Raw genomic sequence first — 26904 nt, 5'->3', positions numbered from 1 at the left:
TGCTTCCACCTCCTTGGCATTCGAGCACGGGGGGATATGTACAGGATGCCGTGGCTGGGTCCTGGAAGGACACTATATTTCCCCTCTGTTTGGACTGCGGTCCCTATAAGAAAACAAAAAGGGTTACCTCACCTGTCAGAGGAAGTGGGTTTAAAACAAGATAGGCAGTTGTAGGTGGAGGAGTGTAGAGGAGACTGTGAATGGTGGATGGCAGTGTCCTGCCTGGAAGCCTCCTAGCAGGGGAAGTTACCTGCAACAAAACCCAAGGACTGTTTAACTGTTATAGCAGTTCTGGACTCTGCAAGTCGGTGAGACTGAAATCTCTTTCTTTTGTTTTGCTGCTGTAAAGCTATTTAAAGTGGAAGTAAACCCATCGATTTAAACAGTTAAAAAAAAAAGGCATGCCGGGAATTATCTACTGTTAGCTAGTAATAAACTATAAGGAACTACTAAAAAGTGTAACTTAGTAGTACAGTGCGGATGTTTGCAGGAATACTGAATACAGAATTTATTCTTCAGCTGAAATGCACAAGAGATGAGAGATTTCCGCCAGGGAAGTAAAGCTTGCCTTATGTCTGTACAGAGGATAAACTATTGAACTACAGGGAAAGAAGACAATGTCCTGAAGGGATTAAATGTGTCTCTTTGAATTAAACATATCCAGATTTGCTTTGCTTGTAGTTATAGAAGCACATTTTTCTTCCTCTTTAAAGGGGAACCTCAGACGAAAAAAGAAAGCGTTCAAGTTATTTTTGAGGCCACTGGCTGCAAGCAAGTTTACTGAAGTTGTATTACTGTGCACTCCATTCTTGTTTCCCTCAATCTTGGTAAAATGTTTAGTTTGCTTTAGCCTGAAGAATGCATCCCCATTTTGTTAGCCAGTATTTAAAATCTATATGGTTGCTGTCCTGCCTTTCACAAATACCTGACCTTTGTGTGCCTGTTTAAACACCTACCATGCTTTTAATGCATGCAACATGGTTCATCAAAGTCTTAGAAACTTATAAGAAATCACTGGCTTACCTCCTGCTTATGATCCTCTGACTGCTAATTAGGTGCAAATCTGGCACCACATTGTTTTGGACCGGTGCTCTTATTTTTGGCTTGCATCCACAGCAACTACTATAGAGCCAAATAAAATTGTTAGGGACTATGCTTCAAAAAGGTTCCTTGTTGTTCTTTGTGGATTTCTGCTTCTATTGGTTTGTTGCTTTTGTTGTTCTGGTGCAGACCCTGGCTTCTCTTCTATATTTCATGAGTCCTTCTGCTGTCATCCATTATCTCTACCTGTACCACAGGTCTGCCTGAATGACATTGTAGTACTACTCCCATAGAGGCCGCTGGTAATGGCTGGTTCTTCCCTAATAGCACAGAGGCTGCCCACTGCCGCAAGCACTAGTTCATTCACAGTGGCTGCAAATAACAAAAGTTTAAAGTATGTATTTTTGATATTTATTGCTTGAAGAACTTTAAACAGTAGATGAGTAAGGACACAGGATACTCCAGAATGCTGAACAGTAACAGGAAGACACATAGGCTCACACTCCATGATACTGCTGAGGACATGGGGATAGCCAGTACTCTGAGACCCTATGACAGCTGTCTCAGACCACAGCTACCACTGGCACTTAAATCCCAAAAGTATTCAGCCACCAAGGATCAAGTCAAGGTCATTACTCGCAAGTCCCTTGGACAGCAGCACCTCTTCCGACCTCCTCCTACACGGTCCAGGGAGGGAGAAAATCCATCTCCAGACCAGATCCTATGGTAAAGTCCTACTCAGGAAAATCAGTTCCCAGCTGAGACTTCAAAGAACAATTTCACAGTCCACAGGCTGTCTATGGGTAGAAACCCCTGAGGCTTTGTAACCATCTGCCCAAGGCTTCAGACTATTTATCACTTCCCAAAGCCACCTATTAGACACTTCTATCCAGTATCCAGGCATTGGTCAAGCTGTTATACATATTCAGGTTGGTCATTTAAATCTCCCTCCTTATTGTCTGGAAATTTCTTTCAGAGGCAGGGGAAACAATCAAACTCCCAGCCTTTGAAACCCTGCACAGACCAGAACAAACAATCACTTGATTACAGAAGAAGCCAAAGTGTACATTTGCCTAACATCCTACGCTACACTGTTCTTTCTGCCAACATTAAGCCTTCCCTCAACGCTATGTCTTCCTCTGCACTCAGTTACCTGCCTCTCTTCACCACTGTATTTCCCTGTAAGTCTTATGCTGCGTACACACGACCGGACTTTTCGAGGGACTAGGTCCGACAGACTTTCGACGGAGTTCTGACGGAGTTCTGACAGAGTTCTGACGGACTTGGCCACACACAATCACACCAAAGTCCGATGGATTTGAACGTGATGATGTACGACTGGACTAGAATAAGGAAGTTCATAGCCAGTAGCCAATAGCTGCCCTTGCGTCGGTTTTTGTCCGTCGGACTAGCATACACACGAGCGGATTTCTCAGTAGGAACAGGGTCCGGCGGAGTTCTGTCAGAAAAATTTGAAACATGTTCCATTTCTAAAGTCTGTCAGACTTTTGCAAATCAAAAGTCCGCTGCAGCCCACACACGATCGAATGGTCTGCTGGAATCATTCCGTCGGACTTTTGATGTTGAAAAGTCCGGTCGTGTGTACACGGCATTGGTCAACCTTTCATTAACAGCACCTGCAAACTCTCAGACTGTGCTTCTTGTCTGTGCCTCTGTGTTTTCCTCTGCCTGTGTTACCTGCTGCCTAGTAAGCCCCATGTCTTAACGCTGCAAGGTAGTTTCATCTGTTCTCAACTGCGGCCTACTTGGGTGAATTGGAGGACTGCAATCTGAGTGTTGCCTGTAGTGTAACATCTCCACATCTAGGAACTCTGGTGGACACCAGGCGGAACCTTAGATTCTGCACTTTGGCTCTTTTCAAGGCTCTCTCCAATCCATCACTAAACAAGAAGGCATACTGAGCGCTCTGTGTCTACTCTGTGGCTTTCATCACCAGCTGCCAAAACTAGTCCTAGTCAGTCACTCCACCGCTAGTGGGAGCGGATTCCTGATTCATGATCATGACATATCATATGAGACCTTCACTTCACAGGTGAATGTTGGGATATAAATAAGAGTGGTTATGAAAATTATCTATGTCCCATGAGTCAGTTCAAATGCAAGATATTAATGCTTCTCTGACATGTACCTGTGAGATTTTGTTCAGTGTTACATTTATTTATCATGGCTGCATATTGTGCTGTGCTTGTTTATTAGTATAGAAAAAAAAATTATTACTGTACATACTGTAAAGGAGGGTAATCACTTATTCCATGCTAGCCACAATTAGCACTGTGGCATAAAGAAGCATTTTGCCATTTTGTTTCTACATATGATCATATTTTATGTTGCAAAGCATAAAAATTTGAATCTGCTAATAGCTTTTACTACATTAACCATTAATTATTGTTTTGCACTTAAAGTATTGTACCAATTACCAGCATCATTTGCAATTAAAAAATGATGAAAGAAAAAATACATTGATACTAGCTTTACAAGCTATTATTACAAATACAAGGCTATATTGATTAAAGCCTTATTTTTTTAAATCCTCTGGCCTTGTCTGCTTGATTATTGATCTGAAAATGACATAGCTAAAGTAATCGGACACCTATTTATGCACCATTTGATTTCAAAGCTTCCTTTATCTACTAATGGTGATTCACATGTCAGTATATTAATACAGCCTTTTCAGATGATGTATTATGTGTGTGCATGGACTGGAAGAGGAGTGATTGCATGGTCATAAAATTTGCCTGTAAGCATTATGTTGGTTGGTGGCTGTATGACAGCGTACAGATCTTGCCTTAAGCTGGAGTGTCTCAAGTCCAAATTTAGAGGGACGTTGTCCTGTAGACCAAACTTTCACTGTTTGGTCGTTCGGTGAACAGCCGTACAAACGGGTCGTTCGACCATTTGTTTGCCCCCGAACCAACCAAAATTAATTGCGGCGTTGGACAGCGCATTGCAAGCCCTGATTGGCTGAAGCAGTGAAAGCTTCAGCCAATCAGGGCACAGAGCACTGTCAGAGTCGTGATTGGACACTGTCATCATGACTTTATCCAATCATGGCTCATTTCTGACCCACAGTATAAAAGTATTCTTTCAATGGCAGACATTTTCAGTGTGATTTTGGCGTGAAGAGAGATAGAACAGGGCTCTGCTCCGTGCTATTAGTTAGTTAGCGTGCTATACTGTACTATTTTCCTTCACTTGTGTCAGTGTAGAATATTAGTTTAGTGTCAGTCTAGGGATAGTGTGAGTGTAGGGAGGAGGACCATCATTCAGCTTTGCATAGTACGCAGCTAGAGTAGCAGCTTATATAGTTTCAGTGTAGTGTAGTCAGACTGTGGAGCTGATTTACGAAAGCCGTGCGCCATCAGTAGAGGCACACGGCGAGGTGCAACACACATTTTCATATTTACGAAATGGGAGAATGCAATCTGTGCATCGCTATCGACATGGTGCACGGCATCTCCAAATCAATATTGACAGAAGATGGAGCTGCCAATATTATGGGGTGATGTGAGGAAGTTTGGTAACAACTGCCCAAGTAACACCTATGCTCAAAATAGAATGCGAAAGTAACTTTTTCAGAGAAAGCCTGCTGTGCCTGCAAGTACGTTTAGAATTGCTTGAGATCAATGTAAGCAGTGCGCATGTGCAATCGGCTATTGTGCTCGTTCACATGTGTTTGTTTACAGCCAAAATCGTAGTAAATGTTAAGCAACATAAATGCAATTGCACAGGTTGAATGGGCGCACCTCTAAACTTTAATTTTTATTTATTTATTTATTTTTTACGCTGGTTCACCTTCATGTGTTTTTTAAGGAGATTTGCACACAGGTCATGTTAGCATGTTATGTTGCCAACATGTGACATGCACCTTGTTAAAATTATGTAAACATACTTTCGCTCTTCTAGCTCCTCCTAAAAGGGCATTTAACCTTCCCTGTGGGGAACTCCACACTCCATTCTCCAAAAGCTCTTGTCTCCCCCCTCTAACCACTTGGATTTCCATGGGCTAACTTTTGCTTTTAAAGGTGAACTCCACACTTCATTCTCCAATACTCTTGTTTCCCACCTCTAACACCTTGGATTTCCATGGGCTAACTTTTGCTTTTAAAGGGGAACTCCACACTCCGCTCTATTCTCCAAAGGTTGTGAGCTGCCTTCACCAAACCACATCCTTTTTCAGAGCATACAACAGGACCAGTTAGGAAAAGGGCGAGAAGAGCGATTACCCAACTCTCTCCTGAACCATACAAGGCCACATGCACTCAACATATCTGGCTGCCTATTGAGCATGTTGGGCTCAGCCCAATACCAACCACAAAGCATCTTGTACCCACTAGTTTAAAGGGGTTTTGCTGGATGGTGTGTATGTGTGTGTGTGTGTGTGTGTGCGCGCGTGCGTGTGTGAGTGTGCATGTGCGCATGCGTGTGTGTCTCTGCCACCCACATGCCCAGCGCCTGAATTCAAGCTTGTCAAAGCTGTTGGCTCTCCATGAATTCGCACAATGTGCTGCACCACATGGCAGATTCCCAGTTGCTACTATTTTCAGGTAAGGCCGTTCCATCTCTCTACCATCACATGGAAAGGAATGTTCTGGCATCGTTCGACAAGGCAGTTAGCCGTAAAATCCACCTTACTGCTGACACGTGGTCCAACAAGCATGGGCAGGGATGATATATTTTGTTCACAGCGCACTGGGTAACGCTGCTTGCAACTAGAAAGGATGCAGGACAGGGTTTGGTGCTGCAGCTTGTTGTGCCTCCAAGTCTCCAAACAGTTGGGAGTGATGATGCCAGACCTGTGAGCTCTACCACCTTCTCCTCCTTCTCTGCCACCTCCATGTAATCCTCTGCAGAATTGTCCTATGAACATCAGGTACCCCCTAAGCGTTCAATGGGCTATTCCCAGAGTCAGGCTAAAAGGTGCCATGCAGTGCTTCAGCTGCTGTGTTTAGGGGACAGGAACCACATCAGAGCAGAGATTCTTGCAGCTCTGCAGGAACAGGCCCAGAGGTGGTTCACATAATGCCAGCTGGAGCCAGGAATGGTGGTGTTCGATAATGGCTCAAACCTCCTCTCCACCCTTAGACAGGGGAAGTTGATACATGTGCCATGCCTGGCACATATTCTCAATTTGGTAGTGCAGAATTTCCTAAGTATGTACCCAGGGTTGCAAGATGTACTAAAGCAGGCCAGAAGAGTCTGTAGCTATTTCAGGTGGTCATACACAGCCAGTGCTTGATTGGCTAAAATTCAGCAGGAATTCCACCTGCCTGTAAACCGCCTGATTTGTGACATGCCCACCAGGTGGAACTCGACTTTGGGAATACTGGAGAGGCTATACATGCAGCAGAGGGCCATCAACGAGTACCTGTGCCAGTACAGCATGATGACAGGCTTAGGCCATCTTGCCAAACCAATGGCTGATCATTAAAGTGGTTGTAAACCCTTACAAACCACTTTGACCTACAGGTAAGCCTAGATTAAGGCTTACCTGTAGGTCCAAGCAATATCTCCTAAACCTATATGGTTTAGGAGATATTTGCCTGAAGACAGGCACCGCTGTCTACGGCGCATGCGCCGTAGACAGCGGCGCGCAGGCGCACTGAACGCGGGCGGCAGTTCCAAAAATGGAGCTGCCGCATTTGTCGACTCCCGTGCGCATGCGCGGGAGTGACGTCATCGCGGCTTCGCCGAATGACAGCAGCGGAGCTGCGAGACGCCACAAGCAAGATGGATGCGGCGGACTACAGGGGACAGCGCGACTTCGCTGGCTCCTGTGTCAGGTAAGTGACACATAATGGGCTACTAATGCGATGCATAGTAGTCCATTATGCTTTACCTTTGCAGGGAAAAAAAGAGGAAGTAAACTCATCAGGGTTTACTTCCTCTTTAAGGATACATGCATTGAATTGTCACCATTTGAGGAGGCCACAGGTGGCATTATGGACACGGCACTGGAGGCAGAGCAGCAGGGGGAAGAGGAGGACTTCCTTTACTCTCAAAGCCCACTTTATCCAGACATCATAATTCCTATGTCACAGAACACACAGGAGGAGAGAGGGGAGGAGGATGAAGAGTAGGATTCTGGCACTTTCATAGGCTTCGAAGAGGAGGAAGACATGCACCAATCTGTAAGTGATGACTTTCAAAACCCAGGACCCTTGGGAGTAGTACGTAGCTGGGAGGAGAAAGTTCCAGATGCTGTCATCCTGTGTGACCCAGAGGAGTCTGCTTCTCAAGCCCTCGGAAAATTTGAGGAGCATGGGCAACTTCATGCTTCAAAGCCTGCGAAAGGACCCAAGAATATGTGGCATAAAAGAGAAGGATGATTACTGGTTGGCAACCCTCCTTGACCACCGTTATAAGGGGAAGGTTTCCTAACTCATTCCATTTAAAGAGGATTTTATTGACCATTTTCCCTGACTCTAGTAGGTTACAGTGTTGGGAAAAACATAGTTTTGAGTCTTCTGTTGGTCAAGAGATGAGCGTTTGAGAAGGCTTCCGCCTAAGTGAGGCATCATTTATTGTTTGGCAAACCAATCAATATAGGCTTATTGGGATTTTTTTACCGAAAATATGTAGCAGAATTCATGTTGGCCTAAATTTATGTAATGTTTCCCTGTTTTAATGGATATGTTTTATAGCAGAAAGTAAAAAATACAGTTTTTTCAAAATTGTTTATAGTGCAAAAAAATTTTTTGGGTTTATAGTGCAAAAAAAAAAAAAAACTCAGTGGTGATCAAATACCACAAAATGAAAGCTCTATTTGTAGGGAAAATGTGACATAATGACATTTCCAGGAAGCTTGGGCATGGGATTGCCATTTGGGAGTGTGCCAGGCTGGGCAAGGCTATAGAAAGGACATTGGGAAGAGACGGGTACACTAATGGAAGCACTTTGTCCCGCTGACCCTCAGCTGTGAATTCTATGACTCGGTGATGAAAGCCTAATGCTGCAGACTTAGTAAACATTTCTAGGTGGCCCCAATACTATAGTGCTCACAAGGAGGAAATGGAAAATGGCTTAACTTAAAGATGTGTACTTGTGCTCTGCACTGAAGTGGCTGTTACAGAATGCTTAACCTTGCACATGGCATTCTGCGCCAAATATCCTGATAGCAAATGTGAAATGTCGTGGGAAGTGAATGAATAAAGTGCAGGAAATGAATAAAGTGCAGGAAGAGTATATATTTTTTTATATAAAGTGCAGGAAGAGTATATTTTCTGCAGGTTATGTTGACAGTTTTTTGACAGTGAAAACAATTATACCACATGGCACTATGTATACTGTATATACAGTACTTTCCTAAAATTTTAGGCAGGTGTGAAAAAAAACTGTAAAGTAAGAATGCTTTCAAAAAATACATATTTTCATTGGTTCATTTTATCAATTTACAAAAGGCAATGTGAGCGAACAGAAGAAAAATCTAAATCAAATCAATATTTGGTGTGACTACCCTTTGGCTTCAAACCAGCATCAATTCCTACACCTATCAAAAAGAAATAATAATAATTGAAGCCACACTAAAGCTTCACCTCAATAAATCAAAATCTCTATTGTATCCCGAATATAGCAAATATACAGTATATGTAAGAGACCCAGAAATATGTTTTACACTGTTTGAAGGTTAGAATAAAAATAATTCTTTATAAGAAAAACTCAAAGCATGCAGAAACCTACTGCCTGACCTATAAAACCATAATTGGCCAATTACTAAAAATCCAACAACAGCGGCTGCAGGAAAAATTGTATGTTAAGCTTCACCCCCAAGAAAAGAGACAAGATATGCATAGATAAAATCTTAACAAATGTTTATACCCCAATGAGGGGCATAGTCCTTAAATACTAAATAACTACAGGTATATCATGTGAAAATAACCTCTCCTCCATATTGGTGAGGTTTCTAGCCTTTCTTCCACAATGTCAGCTTCTGGGATGCCTCTCCACCCATCGCCTCCATTCACAGAAGAGACCATGATTCCTCTGGGGACACAAACCTATAGATCACCACCATCTCTGGGAACAGTCTGGATTCCTTAAGACCTACATGGATGGCTAAGTATGGCTCTACTCATTTCAACGTTATATGGCTTGGAACTTCCATTCACTAAGCCCTTATTAGGCAATTAGAAACTATGCTTCACACAGTTTGGAGGACTTTCCTAAAAGGATTTAATTGCAGGCAGGAAAATATGTCATGCTATAAGCCACATATAGGGATACATGTGATCACATGGGCACCCTTTCCCTTGGAGTTTTCCAGTAATCCCTGACATGTTTGCCTTAACCTGCTCTAGCCATGGCCACATGAAGTGGCCTGTCTTTGGTCACTATTATGAGAAGATCTTTTCACATGATATAGCTATACAGTATATATGGACTATGCCCCTCATTGGAATATACATAGGATTCCATCTATGCGTATCATGTCTCTTTTCTTGGGGGTAAAGCTTAACATACATTTTTTGTTCGGCAGCTGCTGTTGTTGGTTTTTTAATAATTGATCAATTATGGTTTTATAGGTTAGACAGTAGGTTTTTGTATGGTTTAGGTTTTTCTAATAAAGGATTATTTTTATTCTAACCTTCACATGTGTCAAGCAGTTTGCTAGGTTTCTTACATATATATTTTCTATATTAGGGATACAATAGCGATTTTGATATATTGAGGTTGAGCTTTAGTCTGTTTTTCATTATTATTCTTTATTTTTCATGTATTTATATATCTACAGTTCCTTTGTGACATATGAAAGTATTTCCCTTTTTTTTTTCTGCTTAGGGTCTTGAAGACACATTTTATTTATTTTCGTTTTGAGCTATATATTTTTTTCAATTCTTACGCTTGCACACTTTGTACACTTGCATTCAGGGATTTGTAAGATTAGAGTCAGGTGTCTGCATAACCAATTATACCAAGGTACTGATAATGATCATTTCATATGTAGGTTCAAACACAATCATTAACTGAAACAGAAACAGCTGTGTAGTGTGTAGGAATATTAAAATATTAAGTATCGTGCTCCTGACCAGTGTAGGAATTTCTTGGCATCTGTGGTTAGAGTCAAATTAAGTTGGAGTTTTGTTGCCTCTAAAGTTTGTAATGAGGGGTTTAGTTTATGTTTTTTACTCAACTCCAAGTATTCTCTATTTAATCGTGTAATGTCAGCGGTACATTCCTTCTTTAACTAGATGCTGACCGCCGGCTGTCAAATGACGGCCAGGCGGCGCACCTATTGTAGCGGGAGGGCGTCATATGACGGCCTCCCGTTTAAACAGGGAATGTGCGCATCCCTGTTTCTTCGGTGGCGGCGTGTCACGGAGACACCGCTCACCACCAAAGGGGGTGAACAGCCATTAGTTATGGCTGTTTACCACGTGATCAGCCGTGATGAAGTCACGGCCGATCACAGATGGTCACACCCCGACTGTGCACGGCGCACGCGCGATCATGAGCACGCTGCGCATGCACGTCGGTGGCGGCGTGTTCCCCGGGAACACTGCTCGTCACCGACGCTGGTAAACAGCCATTGGCCGGCTGTTTACCCACGTGATCGGCTGTGATCCTTTCACAGCCAATCACTAAAATGTAAACTAACCGCGGTAACGAGATGTTACCGGGTTCTCCTCCTCACACACCGATCGTGTGTGAGGAGGAGATTGCGGTAACATCTCGTTACCGCCTACAGTGTACACCAATCATACTGATTGCCCCCCCCAATAAATGTCACGGTCCATTAGAGTACCCGAGTACCTGTCACGGTCCATCAGAGTACCCAAGTACCTGTCATGGTTGATCCGAGTACCCAAGTACCTGTCATGGTTGATCCGAGTACCCGAGTAGCTGTCACAGCCCATCAAAGTACACGAATACCTCTCACGGTTCATCCGAGTACCTGTCACAGCCCATCTGAGTACCCGAGTACCTGTCACAGCCCATCTGAGTACCCAAGTACCTGTTCCAGTCCATCTGAGTACCCGAGTACCTGTCACAGTCCATCTAAGTACCCGAGTACCTGTCACAGTTCATCTGAGTACCCGAGTACCTGTCACAGTTCATCTGAGTACCTGAGTACCTGTCACAGTTCATCTTAGTACCCGAGTACCTGTCACAGTCCATATGAGTACCTGTCACCGCCCTTCAGAGTACCCAAATACCAGTCACCAAGCCATTAGAGTACCTGTCACCAGGCCATTAGAGTACCCGAGTACCTGTCACCAGGCCATCAGAGTACCCGAGTACCTGTCACCAGGCCATCAGATTACCCGAGTACCTGTCACCAGGCCATCAGAGTACCCGAGTACCTGTCACCAGGCCATCAGAGTACCCGAGTACCTGTCACCAGGCCATCAGAGTACCCGAGTACCTATTTGCAGCCCATGTCTCATAGAATATACGTTGGGGTGTTTTCTTTCCAAAATGGGGTCATTTTGTGGGTAATTTCACTGTCCTGGTGGTCCAGGACCTTCAAAAGTGTGATAGGTAGGAATGAAATGAGATGTGTCATTTATGCTCCTAGAACGCCTGAATGTACTACTTCAATGTTCGGCCTCTCTATGTGGCCAGGCTATGTAAAAGTCCTACACATGTGGTATCACCATACTCGGGAGGAGTAGCAGAATGTATTTTGAGTTTGTAATTTTTGCTATATACATGCTATGTGTTAGAAATATCTTATAAATTGATCATTTTGAGTAAAAAAAAAATGCGTTTTAATTTTTTTCCACATATTCCAAAAACTTCTGGAAAAAAAGTAACCATTCAAAAGACTCATTATGCCTCACAGATTATACGTTATTATTATACGTTATACGTTGGGGTGTTTGCTTTCCAAAATGGTAAAATTCCATTGTCCTGGTACTCCAGGGCCTTCAAAAGTGTAATAGGTGGTTGAGAAATGAGATGCGTAATTTTTGCTCGTAGAACGTCTGAAGATACTGCATCAATGTTGGTGCTCTGTATGTGGCCAGGCTGTGTAAAAGTCTTACACATGTGGTATCGCCGTACTCGGGAAGAGTAGCAGAATGTATTTTGGGGTGTAATTTGTTGTATGCATATGCTGTGTGTGAGAAATAACCTGATAATATGACAATTTTGTAAAAAAAAATAATAATAATAAAAAAAAATCTTCATTTTGCAAAGAATTGTGGGAAAAAATTACAACTTAAAAAACTCACCATGCTACTTACTTAATACCTTGGAATGTCTACTTTGTAAAAAGGGGTCATTTGGGGGGTATTTGTACTTTCCTGACTTGTTAGTGTCTCAAGAAATGAGGTACACCTGATGTACTGAAGGCCTGATCAGAAGTGATCAATTTTCAGTGATTGGCACCATAGTTTGTAGACTCTATAACTTTCACAAAGACCAAATAATATATACTAATGTGGGTTATTTTTACCAAAGATATGTAGCAGTATAAATTTTGGCCAAAATTTATGAAGACAAATTAGTAATTAGCAAAAATTTATGACAGAAACAAAGAAAAAGGCATTTTTTCACAAAATGTACGTTTTATTTTATCTATAGCACAAAAAATAAAAAACCCACTAGTGATTAAATACCACTAAAAGAAAGCTCTATTTGTGTGGAAAAAAAGGACGCAAGTTTCATATGGATACAGTGTTGGATGACTGAATGACAATTACTCAAACTGTGAGAGCGCTGAAAGTTGAAAATTGGTCTGGTCAGGAAGGGGGGTGTAACTGCACTGTATTGAGGTGGTTAATCAAGAGCACATCTGAATTAGGGTCCCCTGCATTACAGATTTGTGTACCACCCAAAGTGTGGACGGGGAGATGTTGTCTGTGTCTAAGAAGTATTATTGTAATAATTTCTCTAGGATGGAGCAATGAACAGGGTTGTTCAGTATGGATTAATTGAACCACCATTTAAAGGGTCTCTCGGGGCCCCCAGCATATTGCATGTTTAAAGACATTATGGAATGATCAGAAAGGGGAGTGTCTCTGATCTTTGAGATAACTGTTAAGGGAATTAAAGAGGCCTTTATAAAAATTTTGTCTATCCTGGCATAGGTTCGCTGTGGGGCCGAGAAATGGGTAAAATCTTTGGCGTGGGGGTTGAATTCCCTCCATATGTCAACTAACGGACGGTCATTTAATAGTTGTACAATTTTCAAGCTTTGTTTTGGTAGGCATTTGGCTGTAGATGAGTTCCCCCTGGATTTGTCCAGGGACAGATCAAAGGGAAAATTAGTGTCATCCCCCACAATGACTGACCCCTCAAGTGAGGATCCAGTGCAGACATCATATTGTGGAGAAAGGTGCTTTGGTCTCTATTTGGTGCATAATATGTCACAAAGGTGTATGTCACCCTGTTTATGGTTACTTCTAGTAGGAGGAACATCCCCTCTGGATCTCTAACTAGGTTAGTAAGTGTGAAGTTAAGAGTTGCGTGAGAAGCAGATGGCTACTCCTCTTGTCTTATTCTCAGAGTTGGCCAGCTAGAATTGTGGGTATCGGCGGTGTAGGAAGGACGGAGAGTATGAGGCTGGAGTTCAGCCCCTGGACGTTATGAGAGCTAATGGACAGGTTTGTGGTAGGAAGTGGTTGGTCAGTCATGGATCAGGATGGTGGAAGTATACCATAGTGGTAGATGGCTTATCCCATCCTGGAGGATGTCCTTGATATCTGGTAGATGCCAGTATTCTCCTGCAGTGTCGACCCTTTCCTCCATGATGGTCTGGCTCCCTCACCCACTTGCTGTGATCTGTAGTCAGCTGCTTAGTGGAAAGAGTAGAGGAAGAAATAAAAGAAAATAATCGTTATAGAACCAAACATAGTCAATAAACTCCCCTCGTATCTAGGGGGGTAAATAGTCTCCTCCTCCTGGATGTGACCTGTAGTCCCTGGAAGGAGAACCTTGTCCCTTCAGTGACTAAGGGAGGTGCATTACAACCGCTCGGCCAAGCAGCCCTAATATGTGTCTGAAAACTAAGACAAGACAGGGCCTCATATAAAAAGAAAATGTAAGGAAGCCATAGGGGTAGCCTATTCCCCGGAGATCCTTAATCACACTGGGGGATCCTTGAAATCTGGATCCCCCCATGTGTACACTCACTATCCCCTAGTTCAATGGGGAACCTCCCTCCCATGTCCACTCCATCCTCTCGTGTACTACAATAGCACATAAGTGTTGGAGTGTTATATCCTACCCCTGTAAACAAAAACAACTAAAAAAATAATGAGCGCTTCTCCCCATACCCTTCCAACCCCGCTCAATGTCCCAGTCTTTGGATGAGTTCAAGTCTGTAGTTGTCCAGGTGTCCAGGTGTAGAGAAGGAGAAACCAATGATCTGGTCAACCAGTGTGAGGACCTTAGCAAAGGCCTATGTGCTCTGTCCAGTTCCATCCTGTGCTCAGAGATATCCAGTATCAGGTCCTTAAGCAGGGTGACTGACTGCTGTGGGAACATCTTTCACTGTTTCAGGGAGCCCCCGGATTCTAAAATGATACCTTCTGGACCTGTTCTCAAGGTTCTGTTTTGTATAGGGCCGAATCCAACTAATCCTGGAGATCCTGGATCCTGGCCATGTTCTGGTTAATCCTGGCTGCTGCCTGGTCTGCCCTCTTTTCAGTCACCTCAATCCTTGCTCCTAGCTGCTACAAGTCAGCATGTATGGATGAGGTAATCTGTGCTGCTGTGTGAGCTAAGCCTTCAGTGAGCATAGTAGAAAAGGCAGACATCAGGGCTGACACGTCTGCTGGTGCATGAGGTGGTAGCTGAGGGCCGGTGACATAGTTGTCTGGGAAGGGTAGAAAGTCTGTGTAAGTCCCCCAGTGTCCTCTCTGTAAGTGATTCTGTGGAAGCCGGGGAGAATGTGGGAGCTTTGTACTCACAGTTCCCAGTCCTGGGCTTTGCTCCATTGCTGATGCTGGGCCTGCGTCCTGATCAGATATTGATTCTTCATCCTCCTCCTTTTGGAAGGTCTGGGCGGCTGTGAGATGGCTTCTAGCTTTCGGCACAGGCTTCTTCTCACCGAGCCTGTTGACATCAGGTGCTCTGAGGTATCTCGTACTGGAGGATGTTAAAACCAGCCTGTTTTGGGTGCTCCGTCAGCTGTGGCTGCTTTCTTGTGGCCGGAGCGGCACGGAGCTCTCAGGCTATGCGGCCATCTTAGAGAGCCTCGCGCATGTGCCCCCCAGGCAAAGATCTTAAAGCAGACTGGTGTTTCAAGATGTGCTGTTCAAGCTCTTTTGAAGAAGCACAAAGAAATGGGCAACGTTGAGGACCGTTGACACAGTGGTTGGTCAAGGAACCTTAATGCAACAGATGAAAGCCACATTGTGCTTTCTTCCCTTTGGCATTAAAAGATGTTTAGCAAGTGCCATCATCACAGAACTGGTGGAAACCAGTGGGACCCAGGTACACCCATCTTTTATACAGAGAAGTCTAGCCAGAATTCTTAATATAAAAAATACTGCCGAAAAGCATACCTCCAAACTATTTGTGATGGGAACGAGGGACGCCTATTATCAAAAGTGTTTACGTAATGACACACCCCCTTGGAGAATTATACAAAAAAAATATTAGTTTAACCCGCAAGTGCTTTTCTTTACCACTACTATTCCTATATACTGGCTTTTAAAATTTACAAATACAGTAATTTACAATTTGGCTGAAAGGTTTAGCACTGGGAAACACTTTTTGATAGATAAGTAGTGCATTTTATATACAACTATATAGCTCAGACCAAAATGAGGGACAGATGAGGAGGAAAGAGGGACAGAGGGGCTTTGTTCTAAATCATGGACAGTCCCTCAAAATCAGGGACAGCTTGGAGCTATGCAAAAAGCCATACCTCCAATGTGGAAACAGGGCTAAGCGACTCAACTATGTATGTAACAAGGGAACTGGGAACCGTGGTGCAGAAAACTGGTAGCAGGTGCTCTGGACCGATGAGTCAAAATTTGAAATATTTGGCTGTAGCAGGAGGCAGTTTGTTCACTGAAGGGCTGGAGAGTGGTACAATAATGAGTGTCTGCAGGCAACAGTGAAGCATGGTGGAGGTTCTTTACAAGTTTGGGGTTGCTTTTCTGCAAATGGAATTGGAGATTTGGTCAGGATCAATGGTGTCCTCAATGCTGAGAAATAAAGGCAGATACTTATCTATCATGTCATACTATCAGGGAGGCATGTGATTGGCCCCAAATGTATTCTGCAGCAGAACAACGACCACAAACATATAGCCAATGCCATTAAGAACTATCTGCAGTGTAATGAAGAACACAGAGTCCTGGAAGTGATGGTTTAGCCCTCACTTCCTGGGATTACATGAAAAAAAGAGAAGGGTTTGAGGCCGCCACATCCAGAGAAGATCTGTGGTTAGTTCTCCAAGATGTGTGGAACAACCTACCTGCCGAGTTCGTTCAAAAACTGTGTGTAAGTGTACCTAAAAAAAATGTTGTTGTTTTTCAAAGGGTCGCCACGCCAAAAAGTGATTTTGATTTCTCTTTTGTACTTTTACTTTGCATTTTGTTAATTGAATTGAATTGAAAAATAAATAATTAATACTTCTATTTCTAAAAGCATTCTTAGTTTACAGCATTTTTTTCACACCTGCCTAAAACTTTTGAAAAGTAATGAAAAGTTCTCTTTTTTTTCTGAGTCTATTAGGGCTTGTTTCCACTGGCTTGTTTCCACCGCCCACGAACTTGATCGCCATGGGGATACCCGCGATCTTCTCACGGGACGACTGAATGAGGAGATGCCGTTGTAAACAGCATCTCCCTGTTCTGCCTAGCAACAAGTGACGCTGATCTCTGCTCCATGTGATTGGAGCAGAGATCAGTATTCACTGAAACAAAGCCCAGCCCCCCACAGTTAGTAACACTCCCCTAGGAACACTTAACCCCTACACTGACACCCCCTGGTTAACCCCTTCACTGCCAGTGTAATTTACACAGAAATCACTGTATTGCGCAAACCAATCAATAATCGTTTATTGCGATTTTTTTTACCAAATATATGTAGAAGAATATGTATCGGCCTAAACTGAGGGAAAAAAATGTTTTTTTATATATTTTCGGGGGATATTTATTATAACAAAAAGTAAAAAATATGTGTTTTTTTCAAAATTGTCGCTCTATTTTTGTTTATAGCGTAAAAAATAAAAACCGCAGGGGTTATCAAATACCACCAAAAGAAAGCTCTATTTGTGGGAAAAAAAGGTAGTCAATTTTGTTTGGGAGCCACGTTGCATGGCCGTGCAATTGTCAGTTAAAGCAATGCAGTGCCAAATCGCAAAAAGTGGTCTGGTCTTAAGCCAGCAAAATGGTTCGGTCTGAAAGTGGTTAAGCAACATACATGCAATTGCATGGATTGACCGGTGCACCTCTAACCTTGTCAATTATTTCTTTACGCTGGTTCACCTTTATGTACTTTTTAAGGAGTTTTGCACACAGGTCATGTTAGCGTGTTACGTTGTCAACATGTGACATGCACTTTGTTAAAATTATGTAAAAAGACTCTCGCTCCTCTAGCTCCTCCTAAAAGGGCATTTAACTTTCCCCCTCTAATGCATATGATTTCCTTGGGCTAGCTTTTGCTTTTAAAGGGGAACTCCACACTCCATTCTCCAATGCTCTTGTCTCCGCCTCTTACCCCTTGGATTTCCATGGGCTAGCTTTTGCTTTTAAAGGGGAACTCCGCACTCCATTCTCCAATGCTCTTGTCTCCCCCTCTAACCCATTGGATTTCCATGGGCTAACTTTTGCTTTTAAAGGGGAACTCCACACTCCACTCAGTAGACTGTGAGCTGCCTCCAAACCACATCCTTTTTCAGAGCATACAACAGGGTCAGCTAGGAAAGGGGCGAGAAGAGCGATCGCCCAACCTCCTCCTGACCCATACAAGGCCACATGCACGCAACATATCTGGCTGCCTTTGGGGCATGTTGGGCTCAGCTCAATACCAACCACAAAAGCACCATGTACCCACTAGTTTAAAGGGGCTTTCCACATTCCGTAAAGCCCCCTGTTTGCAGCCCCCCACAACTTCAGCCTAGGTTTGTGATGAAGAGGCCCTTGTCCCCCTGAATATGGGAACAAGATGGTTGACATTTGAGGTGACATTCATGGGCAGGCTTGCTGTGTGTTTGGCTAGGGGTTTGTTAGTGTGTGGGATGGGCACAATATTTTTTTTTTTTTAGTTTGGGGTGGTATTTTTCACACGGGGGTCCCCATTTTAAGCCTTAGCAGACCAAAATAGCCTTGTATGTATTGGGGGGCAGGGTTTTTTTTTTTGTTTTAAAATCTGACAGCTGCAATGTAGATTTTTAAGTTTTCTCTAAAACCGTACACCTTTGAAGCAGCATTTTGGATACATGCTACAGATGTGCCACTTTACAAGCAAAGTAAGCCCCTCCCCCCAAGTTACTAGCTTTTAAGCAATTTAGTATCTTTTAAAGGCACTTCTCCTTGTTTTGTTTTAAGGCCAATAACTAGAAATTAAGCCAGCCAAGTGGAGATTAGCAAAATTAACAAGTCAGTTTCCATAGACTGCAATGGTATTTGTTGTATAACTTTTGCCCATGTTAGGCTCTTTGATTGCCCCCCTGGACTGCGGGGTGTTTGTCCCATCTGTAATTTTGCAGCATGCTGGATGATGTGCTTAATTTTGGACACGCGGGTGGCTTATAACACATGTATTTTCTCTTTGTATTTTGTTTGGTATGTCTTTGCAAAACAGATGTGTTTTAGAGCAAGTTTTTTTTAAAGTTTTTTTTTACTTTTGTCTAACTGACAAGACTTCTAATGCCTCTGCACTCTATCCCCAAGCAAAAATAACAAAGAATTTCATTTAGTTTAACTTTGCAAAGACACATTCCTAAGTTCAATTGTAATGCATGTCAATGGCCCATTTAGACCTTATTTAATAGAAAACACAAGTTGCCTTGAGAAACATTTGTTACTCCAGTCCTGGAAATCTGCATCTGCCTTACTATTAATTTCCCTAAAGATTGGGTTCCTGCAGCTAGATATACCAAATGCAGATCTGGATGTGCACCTGCTGTGTATGTGAGATGTGCAGCTGCTTCTATGCATGGAGGTATGTACTTGTGGAGCATATCTGGTTCCTGGAGGCAGTGGCCAGCACACAGAAATGGCATCACACCTCTACAGGAAGTTGCTTGTACTGTAGCTAATTTCTTCCCACCACTGTTCTCTGATGAAGAGATGATCCTTATTTGCAAATGAAGATCTTTTTTTTTTTTACATGGGGTGGTGTTTGTGAGGGAGGAAGCCAGAGTACCTGGAGAAAACCCATGCAGGTACAGGAAGAACATGCAAACTCCAGGCAGATGGTGTCGTGGGTGGGATTTGAACCAGCGACCCATTTTGCTATTAGGTGAAAGTGTTAAAGCGGAGGTCCACCCTAAAATGGACCTCCGCTCATCGGAATCCCCCCCCCTCCGGCGCCACAATCGGCACCTTTCAGGGGGGAGGGGGGTGCAGTTACCTGGATAATCCAGGTAACTGCACCCACTTCCGGGCTAGCTCTCTGCGGAACGGGCGTACGTTACGCCCCCGTTCCGCAAGCGCCCGCCCCCTTCAACAAGTGCCCCGCTGCCTGCTGGGAAACACACAGCTCCCAGAGGCAGCGGGGACCGTCCAGGTTGCGCCGCGCGGCTCGCGCATGCGCAGTAGGGAACCGGGAAATGAAGCCGGAAGGCTCCATTTCCTGATTCCCATACCCAAGATGGCGGCGGGACCCGGCAGCCGAGTGAGCGATCGGCTTCGGGTGCCGACATCGCGGGCGCGCTGGACAGGTAAGTGTCACTATTTAAAAGTCAGCAGCTGCAGTATTTGTAGCTGCTGGCTTTAAAAAAAAAAAAAAAAAAACGCGGAGTCCCGGTGGACTCCCACTTTAACCACTACACCACTGTGCTGCACAAATATATATCTATAGATGTAGGTGCTTGTGTACACCATCAGAGAGAAGTTGGGTAGCTGCCACACTCCCAATTCTGGAGGCATAATAATGGTCTAGCACAGGGTTCTTAAAACTACGGCCCTCCATTTGTTCAGGAACTACAATTCCCATCATGCCTAGTCATGTCTGTGAATGTCAGAGTTTTACAATGCCTCATGGGACGTTTAGTTCCGCAACAGCTGGGCAGCCGTAGTTTGAAGATTCCTGATCACTTTAGCATGTCTTGAAAAAAGGTGGTTTCTCGTGGGCCTTGTATAATGCCCAAGAAATATCGTTTGGAAAATACAAGTGGGTCGTGGCACATCTACAATACAAATTTGGCACTTAAAGCAGAGTTCCATCCACTTTTGAGAGGTGGTCTTAAATGAAAGACCACCTCTCCACCCCTCTTTTTTGGCTAGTTAAAAAAAAAATTCTTCTTCTAACTTGCTTCCTCTTCTTTGGCGAGCCCCCCCCCCCCATGTCTTTTGGGACACGTGTGTGTTGTTCCAGAAGTCAGCCGGCCATTCATAAAGCGCAGTGCGACTCGCGCATGCGCAGTAGGAAACAGGCATTGAAGCCACAAGGCTCCACTTAATTTCCCTTAATTAGAATGGTGGCCTCTGGGGGCCGACATTGTGGGCTCCCTGGACAGGTAAGTGTTCTTATAAAAAGTCAGCAGCTACAGTGTACTTGACAGTGACTTTAAAAAAAAAATTGCAGGTGGAACACCGCTTTAAGATGGTCATCCACTATGCAATCTGATTGGCCAATCTCTGTACAATTTGATATTTAGGCAAAGTAGGTAATAGGAAGACGCATTGAATAATTAGTTCAAATTATAGGAAATCAATCAGGCTCTTGCACTAACACCCCTTTCACACCAGGGCGTTTTGCAGGCGCTATAGCGTTAGAAATAGTGCCTGCAATCCGCCCTAAAGAAGCTGCACCATTGTGTGTAGTGTGAAAGCCCCGAGAGCTTTCACACTACAGTGGTGCGCTGGCAGGACGTCAGAAAAAAGTCCTGCCAGCAGCTTCTTTGGAGCGGTGAGGGAGCGGTGTGTTTACCGCTCCTCCACCGCTGCTCTTCATTGAAATCAATGGGGCAGCGCTGTAATGCCGCCGGCAAAACGCCGCTATTGCGGCATATTGCCGGCAGTTTTAACCCTTTTGCGGCCGCTAGCGGGGGTAAAAGCGCCCCGCTAGCGGCCAAAATGCGCCGCAAATCCGGCTCAAATCCGGCGGTAAAACGGCGCTAAAAATAGCGCCGTTTTACCGCCGATGCAAAGGGCGGTGTGGTGTGAAAGGGGTCTAAATCTATTTAAGATCTGACTACAGTGTGTGGTCACCTTTAAAGATCAAGATCTGAAAATACATTTATTGGGTTTAGAAACACTTCTCTGTTCTTTGTAATGTATTGAAAGATTTGGGTAAAAAAGGAAACAAAAAACATTTCAAAGATATATTAGAAGTGATAGGAATGAGATTAGCATCAAAAGGGTTAATAAACTGAGAACACCTACTCCTAACAAGACACATCCAATGAGATGATATTAACCATTTGGATTGGGTGTGCGCTATTATCAATGAGAAAACTGTAGTTACCCTAGCGACAGTTGCAGTTGACATGGTCATTTATTATCGTTATTTGCGCTTCAAAGTGCGCCAGTTTGCATGTTTGGTTAATTACTTTTCCAGTGCACCAATTAATGTATGAACTGGCGCAGCACATTCTTCTTAGTAAATCAGACCCATGGTGTCTTTCTACTTCAATGCTATTCTTCACTGCAGCTATAAAATTGTTTTTTATTCAATGAATTTGTTCCCCGCAGCGTTAATAACCCCTTAATTATTCTCCCACCACTACTTCTTCTCTATGACATCTCCTCTTTCTGTTATTTCCGCTGTAATATGTTTCTCCTTCATCTCTCCTCTTTTCTGCAGGTGAAGAATCTCCCAACCAGCTGTCCTACCTGTAAAATCCGTAAATATGTAGTGGACTGGGCACAGCCCTAGCTTTTTTAAGATTTCACTATTTATTTGATGCTAGGTCAAAGTATTACCAGCAGGGGTGGATTGACAAATCATGGGGCCCCCAGGCAATAGGAGATTATGGGGCCCCCAGACAATCTGAGATTATGGGGCCACATGGTATATATACACACACACACACACACACACACACACACACACACACACACACACACACACACACACACACACACAGTATACAATCACACAGTATACACAGACATGTTTCTATTGGCTGAGAAGGTACTGGAGAGGTGGGGCGGCTATAATCTCAGAATTTTTAGACCAAAAGGATGTCGGTAAGGGACATTTCAGAGACAGATGTAAAAAAAACACAGATTTTTACATACTATCCCTGGTTTTACTGAGGCTGGCAACCCTGATGGGGCCCCCTAGTGGCTCGGGGCCCTCGGGCAGTGCCCAAGTGGCCCAATGGTCAGTCTGCCCCTGATTACCAGTTTACATTTCTGGCCATAATTATCGTAGTATGGGCGGACTTGGGCATGTATAATTCTTGTAAATTCACCAAAATCTGCCAGTGTTCACTATGTATTTCCCGACTTAGTTATGTTGCTGAAGACAATTTCTAGAGAAATTAATCTGCAGTAAAATAAAAAAGTGTAAATTGCAAGTTATATAGTTAGTAAGGTTGAATAAAGACATCAGTCCATCCTGAGTGTCTACAATTGCCCCTATCCCTGTACATTGCACACTCACATGGGTCCCTACCCTCAAGGAGCCCACAATCCAAGGTCCCCATTCATATACTAGGGCCAATTTTGGACAGAAGCCAATTAGCCTACCTGCATGACTTTGGAGTGTGGGAGGAAACCAGAGTACCCAGAGGAAACCCACACAGGCACAGGGAGAACATGCAAACTCCAGGCAGGTAGTGTTGTGGTTGGGATATGAACCAGTGACCCTATTAACTGCTAGGCGAGAGTGCTAACCACTACACTGTGCCAGTGTAATGCTGCTGAAAACCCATATACCTGTATTTAAAATGTCTGTTTTAGTCCAAGTTCCTCTAAAGGTTATTATTCAGTTCAGAAGACAAAGTCAATGCATTTCAGAGGTTCAAAGTCCCCTTCACCGGGGCTTGGTAGCTAGCTGCTTTAGAGGCAGTCTGCTTAAGATTACACTGCAGTCATTTTTGCGTGCAATACAGTTCAATGGAGAAATATGGTGCTACAACCTGATCAAGCAGCTGTTAGGCTAAGGCTCAAATATTACCATGCCAGACTAGCAGTCTCCATCTAAATTCCAGCTCCTATATGTTCCAATATAGCATTCATGTACTTTGAAAAAATGTAAAAGCTTTCCATAAAATCTACAGACACATACCTTACTGTCCTCCATCCATGTTTCCAAATGTATCTATTGCTTCTGTCTTACTTCCTTACAGACTTTAAACATGACACAGGAAGGAGTTGACCAGCTGGCCTCATTAGCACACACCCTGCATCATCCACCCTCCCACTCCCAGTTGCATGTTTTTAAATGAAATGCAATCAATCAGTGATCACCCTTCTCACTAAATACACAATATACAATCAGATTGCATAGTGTATAGCCATCTTTATACAAGTACATAGGAGGGAGAGAAAGACTCAAGTGTCAATTCCCCAATCACATCTCTGCATAGCGGGAACTCGCATTCCCACATGCATATTTTTTTTTTTTTGCAAAGTGGGGAGACATTTTGGAGCATTTTCTCTCATCACACATAGGGCAGCCCATCCACTTGGACGGTCTGCCCTACACACAGCAATCGCCCCAAAGAAGCTTTAGAACTTTTTTTAGAGCGGAGCTTGGTGCATTTTTTATTGTGATTTTTGCTGCAGCGCATTTCTGAAATACAAGGGAATGCACAGATGTGAAGGGAGCCTCATTGTTCTTGTGTTACCGCACCAATTTCACTTTCAGGTCCCATTCACATCTAGCATAGTTGGAGCGCACGTTTTGTGGCTTGTTTTCTTTTATTCATGGTTAGTGTTTGGCTGAAGCCATTTATTATCAATCAACTGTGTTTACTCTTTTTAAATCATAATGGCAACAAAAACTACCCACATGACCCTGATCAAAAGTTTACATACTCCAAGTTCTTAATACCGTGTATTGCTCCCTTTAACATCAATTACAGCTTGAAGTATTTTGTGGTATTTGTGGATGAGGCTCTTTATCTCCTCAGATAGTAAAGATGCCCATTCCTCTTGGCAAAAAGCCTCCCGTTCCTATAAATTCTTGGGCTGTCTTGCATGAGATCTCCCCAGAGTGGCTCAATGATATTGCGGTCAGGAGACTGAGATGGCCACTCCAGAACCTTCACCTTATTCTGCTGTAGCCAATGAAAGGTCGACTCGGCCTTGTGTTTTGGATCATTGTCATGTTGGAATGTCCAAGTACGTCCCATGCGCAGCTTTCTAGCTGATGAATGCAAATGTTCCTCCAGTATTTTTTGATAACATATTGCATTCATCTTGCCATAAATTTTGACCACATTTCTTATGCCTTTGTAGCTCACGCATCACCAAAACATCAGAAATCCACCTCCGTGTTCCACAGTAGGAATTGTGTACCTTTCATCATAGCCTTGTTGACGCCTCCCCAAATGTAGCATTTATGGTTGTGGCCAAAAAGCTCAATTTTGGTCTCATCACTCCAAATTACATTGTGCCAGAAGGTTTGAGGCTTATCTCTGTGCTGTTTGGCATATTGTAAGCGGGATACTTTGTGGCATATGTGTATTAATGGCTTTCTTCTGGTGACTCGACCATGCAGCCCATCTTTTTTCAAGTGCCTCCTTATTGTGCATCTTAAAACAGCCACAACCACGTTTTCAGAGAGTCCTATATTTCACCTGGAGATATTTGTGGGTTTTTCTTTGCATCCCGAACAATTTTCCTGGCAGTTGTGGCTGAAATTTTAGTTGGTCCACCTGATCGTGGTTTGGTTTCAACAGAACCCCTCATTTTCCACTTCTTGATTAGAGTTTGAACACTGCTGTGACTGGCATTCTCACTTCCTTGGATATCTTTTTATATCCCTTTCCTGTTTTATACAGTTCAACTAACTTTTCCTGCAGATCCTTTGACAATTATTTTGCTTTCCCCATGACTCAGAATCCAGAAATGTCAGTGCAGCACTGGGTGAAAGATGCAAGGGTCTGTCAGGAGTCAAGAAACGCATTGACCTTTTATACACACACACTGATTGCAAGCAAACAGATAACAGGTGAGGATAGTTACCTTTAATAACAATTCAAATCCCTTTGTGTCAACTTGTGTGCATGTTATCAGGCCAAAATCACAAGGTTATGTAAACTTTTGATCAGGGTCATTTGGATAGTTTCTGTTGCCATTATGATTTAAAAAGAGTAAACACAGTTGATTGATAGGGATGGGCTTTATATTAGGGTTGAACATGAGTTTGACTCGAACATTGGCTGTTTGCCTGTGCGCCGAATAGCAAACAATTTGGGGTGTTTGCGGCAAATTCGAAAGGCACGGAACACCCTTTAAAAGTCTATGGAGGAAATCAAAAGTGATAATTTTAAAGGTTAATATGCAAGTTATTGTCATAAAAAGTGTTTGGGGACCTGGGTCCTGGGGACATGTATCAATGCAAATTTTTTTTTTAAAAAAGGCAGTTTTTTTTTGGGAGCAGTGATTTTAATAATGCTTAAAGTGAAATAATAAAAGTGTAATATTCCTTTAAATTTCGTACCTGGGGGTGTCTATAGTATGCCTGTAAAGTGGCACATGTTTCCCGTGTTTAAAACAGTCTGACAGCAAAATGAAATTTCTAAAGGATAAAAGTCATTTAACACTACTCCCGGATATAATGAATTGTCTGTCCATCCCGGCAATACACATAAAAGTTCATTGATAAAAAACGGCATGGGATTCCCCCACAGGGGAACCCCGAATCAAATGTATTTTTAAAAATGCGTGGGGGTCCCATCAAATTCCATACAAGGCCCTTCAGGTCTGGTATGGATATTAAGGGGAACCCCGCATGCCCAAATTTTTAAAAAATGACGTGGGGGTCCCCCTCAAAATCCATAACAGACCCTTATCCGAGCACGTGCAACCTTGCAGGCTGCAGGAAAGGGGGGGGGGGGATGAGAGAGCGCCCTCCCTCCTGAACCGTACCAGGCCACATGCCCTCAATATTGGGAGGATGCCTTGGGTCCTTGCCCCCATGTTGATGGGGAGAAGGGCCTCATCCCCACAACCCTTGCCCGGTGGTTGTGAGGGTCTGCGGGCGGGGGGCTTATCGGAATCTGGAAGACCCCTTTAACAAGGGGACCCCCAGGTCTTGGCCCCCCTGTGTGAATTGCTAATGGGGTACAAATGTTCCCCCACGATTCCACAAAAAAAGTATCAAAAATGTTAAAAAACACAATAGACAGTTTTTGACAGTTCCTTTATTAATGTCTTCTTCTTTCCCCCGCTTCTTCTTCCATCTTCTTCTGGTCTTCCTGTGGTGTTCTTCTTCTTCCTCCATCTTGTTCTTCCGCCACTTCTTCCTCTATCTTCCTTTGCTTCTTCCCCCGGTCTTCTCGTCTGGCATCTTCTTCTTGCTTCTTCTTCTCCGCTTCATCCTCCGGACAAACCGCCTCAATGGGAGTCTCCCACTGTGTGATGCTTCTGTTCAGATGACAGCTCTTATATAACGGAGGACATGGCTACCCGGTGACCCCGCCCCCCTCTGACGCACGGGGACTTCCCTATGGCTTTCCTTTAGAAATGTAATTTTGCTGTCAGACTGTTTTAAACACAGGAAACATGTGCCACTTTACAGGCATACTATAGACACCCCCCAGGTATGAAATTTAAAGGAATTTTACACTTTTATTGTTTCACTTTAAGCATTATTAAA

The sequence above is a fragment of the Lithobates pipiens genome, unplaced genomic scaffold (genome assembly GCF_037356315.1).
Source record: "Lithobates pipiens isolate NorthernLeopardFrog02 unplaced genomic scaffold, aLitPip1_a1.2 Scaffold_25, whole genome shotgun sequence".
Taxonomy (NCBI): domain Eukaryota; kingdom Metazoa; phylum Chordata; class Amphibia; order Anura; family Ranidae; genus Lithobates; species Lithobates pipiens.
This window is presented reverse-complemented; position numbering follows the sequence as displayed.